Source organism: Aplysia californica, unplaced genomic scaffold (assembly GCF_000002075.1).
Source record: "Aplysia californica isolate F4 #8 unplaced genomic scaffold, AplCal3.0 scaffold00188, whole genome shotgun sequence".
Taxonomy (NCBI): Eukaryota; Metazoa; Mollusca; class Gastropoda; order Aplysiida; family Aplysiidae; genus Aplysia; species Aplysia californica.
In genome coordinates this window covers 817121-822120 of record NW_004797458.1, presented here as the reverse complement: position 1 = coordinate 822120, position 5000 = coordinate 817121, and the positions used below count along the sequence as shown (strand labels likewise).

Genomic DNA, 5000 nt, shown 5'->3' with positions numbered 1-5000 from the left:
AATGAGCACATTATGTGAATGTATTACATCTTGCGACACCACTTCTGAAAAAACCCCCAACCAAACAACCCAATTAACTGACTGAGGAATAACTCCTTTTTAAATGTGGGCCGTCCACCACACTACAGACACAAAATAGACCATTTAGGAAGCAGGCTTCGACTCTGCCTGTCAGGGTCAATCCGGACTGAGAAATATTATATTCCCAGCAGAAAGACAGAGATATCCGATAAAACTTCTCTCTTCATAGGAATCGAACTCAAGTCTTCCGAGTGTGACGGCAAGCCTAACAGCTCCGGTGACAATTCTATGTAGATTTTTAAAAAAAACAACCTTTAGAATTAAAAGTAACGTGGCAACGTTTTTGGTCCGTCATTTGAGAAATGTGAGGCAGCTTGGTGGAATCAGGCTCTCGTCAAATTTTGGGCATGAAGAGTTATTGGTATCATCTTAAAGCTTGTTCACTTGTCTTTATTTGGAAGAAAAAAATATCATTTATCTTGAATACAGGTCGAGATATTTGCGAAAGAAGGAGGTGGGGGTCACCTGTTTTCTGAGGTAAAATTAGTGAGAAAATGGCCGCCAAAGTTTAGTTATTTCCTTAGCTTAAGAGTCCGTTGTAACTGAAAATTTACTTTTTTGTGCCTTTAATCAAAGCTTTTCAGAAAAATCCACTCAGAAATGAGTTCTTTATCGGTATAAAAGGTGTTGAGCCAAAAAACAAAATGTGGTAAAAATTCACAAACCCGCGGAAAAATGCAAGTTTCTTCACTTTGATTATTTTGACGAGCGCCTGATTCCACCACGCTGCCTCACAAATTGTGTTTCGCAGTTCCACAAGAGTTTGTTTTGCAACCAACACAAATAATTCTGTCAGTCAAAATATTTACAACAAAAGAAAACAAACAGATCATGTGTATTTCATAACCAGAGATCCTAATTATTTTTTGTATTCTTCAGCACCTTCCTTTGTTACGCAGCTTTACCTTTGTAATTCCTAAACTCAAGTAAATTACACATCTTTTAGATTCAAGGCCAGGGATAAACCAAGAAATTAGAACAAACACAACATATTCCATGTTCCCGTCTCGTTTTGCAGATCTTGTCAATAAACAAAAAGGAAGTCACCTGTGAAAATTATGGTTCTACACGACCCGATAAGCAAAAACAAAACAAACAATTGAACAGAAATTGAAAAACGAAGTTACGTTACTATATGATCATTAAAGAACCCCCCCCCCCCCCCCATTTTTTTTTCTCACCTCAAGAAAAAAACAAAGAAAAATCCAGCGTCTGTGGTGAATCGGTTACGAGTTTTACCGTGGCAAGCAAAAGACCTGAGTTCGATTCCCATGTGAGGAGAAATATTATCGTGCAACTCATTCGTTCGGCTGGGACATCGCATCCATCTCAGCTCGGGTTGACCCTGGCAGGCAGGGTCGAAGCCCGCCCCCTCAAAGGTCAAAATTAATTATGTCAGTGGGGACGTAGAAAACGACTTCATTAAAAAAGAATAGCAAAAACAAATAATGAGTCCCCATGTAATGTATAATCACGGTTCATGATATTGGTAGCCAGTTGAGCAACATGTCTTGGTGGTTTAGACCTTATAGAGACTATTAATCTGCAGAAATCGGACATCTACAGTTGGTGAAAATAAATTAAATATGTGTGCTTTACGCCCACATTACACAGTTAAAATTTAAATTATTTACGAGTCATGCTTTGACCCTGTCTATCAGAGCCAACCCGAGCAGAAAGTGATACAACATCCCACCTTACTAAAACTAAAACAAAAAGAGCAATGCCTTGCCAGCTCAAGTGGCGCGCTGTTTTTTAATAGGGGGTGCCCATTAGGCGATCGGGTCGGGTCGGGTCGGGTCCCGTCGGGTCAGGTCACCGCGCCAAGTCGGGTAGTTTTCTGGTGGTTTCAGTGCACACTACAACCCCGCCGCGATTGTACCCGACGACCTGGAAGTTAAGGTAGAGAAACCTTTAACCTCAATGGCTTCCGGAACTCCTTTCCGCGGTTCCCTGTTGCAGTGCTGCAGCAGCCTGGAATCCCATAAACATGGGTTACATCGATAACTTTTTGCCATCAAACATTGTTCATAAAACAAGATAGTTCACTCGGCCAAAAAAGGGTCCGCAGAAGTCCGCCCATTGGTTCGGATGGCGCCAGAAAAAGAATAGGAATATTACAGTTTGATAGCTTTGCTTTTATTGTTTTTCACACAAGTAGGGCGGGGGCTCTCGTGGCCTAGAGGTTAAGGCGTTGGCCTCTCATTCAAAGGTCCCGGGTTCGAATCCGTAGAGCGACCAAAATACTTTCTTCTCTAAAATTGTCTCCTCTCACCTTCTTTCCTTCTCTCTTGCAATATTCTGTAGTCTACTTTCGTCTTTACTTTCATCTCCCACTCCTTCACCTCATTTACCCCTTCCACGGGGCCCCGACTCTTTCTGCAGCCTTTCTACTGCTACTCCTTGGCTCCTTCTTACTGCTGTCTTTCAGCCACACCCCTGATCTTCTGGTAGGAAAGATCTACACCTAGCCTTCTCGGACAAGGGCGAAACATTTTGGAGGGCCCGTGTGCAAGCTGCACACGTTAAAGATCCTTTGGTGGTCTAAAATCGATTAAGAGTACGCTGGGGCTGCCACCCGGGCAAAATTCAAAATTTCCTATCAACTGAAAATATTTGGTGTGTCCCGAGCGCTCATATGACCTTGTGCAGTTGCGAGCGCCGTAAAACACTTAGGCTACCTTTTTGAAGAGGGCGTCATCGGAATGTAAGTGTAAATATGGACACGTGACTCAGCCTTGTTGCGATTGGTTGCAAACCACCCGATCGCACGATTCGCAGGCCTGATAGCAAACGCGTTTGTTTTTATTGGTCACCGACCGAGTCGATCGGTCTGTGCCACGATGGCCGCTTTGCACCCTCAATTTGGCTAGCCCCGACGGTCAACTAGACCCGACCCGACCCGATCGCGCTAGTGGGCACCCCTTATTTATACGCGTTAAAGCAGATTTGTGGTTAAAATTAGCTTTATATGTTCTACCCCTTCGTATAAGATCTATGGAGTTTGCACCATTTCTGAGGAGGGTGGGTTGCTTCGAGCCTGTCTATTAAGGCCAACCCTGACTCATTTGGATACAATATCCCAGCAGGCATAATACGGAATTACTCAATGAAATTTCTTCACTGCACAGGAATCAATCTCACGTCTCTCGAGTACAACGGTAAAAATACTAAGCGTTGTACCACCTATGACGGTAATTAGATCTTAGAAAGCGATTCTGAGAACTGTAGAACAAATTATTAAAACTCACGTACTGAATAGGTTACCTGAAACCTTCTGTACAGGCTTTTGTATTTGCAAATTGCACGCTAGCACCCCCCCCCCCCCCCCGAAAAAAACTCCACACCCCCCACCCCCCAAAAAAATTGTTTTAAATACAAGACCCAAAAAATACAATCCGATTTCCCTGTGGGGAAGATACTATTTATATCTATTAAAATCTCCATCTTCCTGGTGGGATGTATCATTTTTCATTGACCCAATCCGAGAGAATCGAAACAGCCCGCTTCCTAAATGATTTATGCAGGAAAAGGTCGCATAATACTCACAATGAACTGCAACCAAAGAATACGAATTAACCATTTTCTGTGAAGCAATAAGTTAAAAACATCAGCAACAACAGCAACAACAACAACAAAGGCAGCAGCAGCAGTTTTTTTAAAAGTTTTAGTAAGGGTGATAGGGTTATACGGCATTTGCAACACAATAAAATCATATAAGTGCCGAAGATTAGAGGTGTTACAAGAGAGTAACAAACACAAAAAAGAAGGAGGGGAGATAAATACGATAGATGTTTGGAAAGAAAGAAGAAGAAGCAAACCACACCAGACCACCCACCAACCACCCACGCAGCAACAGCAGCAGCAGCAGCAGTAGCAGCAACAACAACAAAAATAACAATAACAAGGATCATACAGAATTTTAATCCCGATGCCTTAGCAAGACAACCGGAAACCTAATCGATACGTTGAATAATCCCCAACATTGTCTACAGGGCTACAGGCTCTGAAGTAAATCTTCAAAACAAACAAGTCAGACGTGCAAAGTAACAGACGCCAACAACACCACCCGAAGAGACTAGGCAACAATATAAGTGACAGACCTGTTCTTTTCGTGTGTTTTTTTTCCCTTGAAGCCAATTTGACGGATTTTCTTAGCCGGTTAAATAGCTTGGTTTATCCGCAGGCCTGCGGTGCTCAATCATCTCACTACTTTCACTGGGGGAGTGTCTTGCATTTTATTTGTTCGTTTGTTTGTTTTATATTCCTTTGGGGTTTTTTGTGTGTTTTTTTCCCCTTTTTTTTGGGGGGGGGGAAGAGAAATAGTTAAAACAAAAGCTCAACTAAGGTCAAGAATACGCCTACATAATGTGAGACAGCGTGGTGGAATCAGGCTCTAGTCAATTTTTGGGCATATTGAGTCATTGGTATCATCTTAAAGCGTGTTTACTTGTCTTGCTTTCACTGAAAAAATTACCCATCCATCTTCAATAGAAGAGGAGATATTTTGGATTGAAGGAGGTGGGGGTCACCTGATTTAAGAGGTAAAATTGGCGAGAAAATGGCCGCCAAAGCTTGGTAAATTCCAAAGCTGGAGAGTCCATGTAAACTGTAAATTTATATTTTTGTGCCTTTAATCAATGTTTTCGGTGAAATTCTTAAAAGAATGTGTTTTTAAATGGACATAATTATAAGGTGTTGAGCTAAAAAACCCAAAATTTGATAAAAAATTGCTCAGCAGGGAGAAAACTGCTGTTTTCTTCGATTTCATTATTTTGACGAGAGCCTGATTCCACCACGCTGCCTCACATATTTTCAAGAGGGGACTAATACGAATCATTCTATTCTGTCATAGCACGGGATTTCGCAATATAGTAATGTCGAAATAAACCATAAAGTGTTTATCTGAAATAATATAT

The 5000-nt window shown here is 41.7% G+C and overlaps 1 protein-coding gene across 1 annotated transcript in view; it reads right to left on the bottom strand.

The window, feature by feature from the left end:
* The window catches only part of LOC101845095 (histone deacetylase 6), a gene marked incomplete at its 5' end in the record, with an annotated part of 222441 nt that overhangs the window by 59446 nt on the left and 157995 nt on the right, over positions 1–5000 (bottom strand).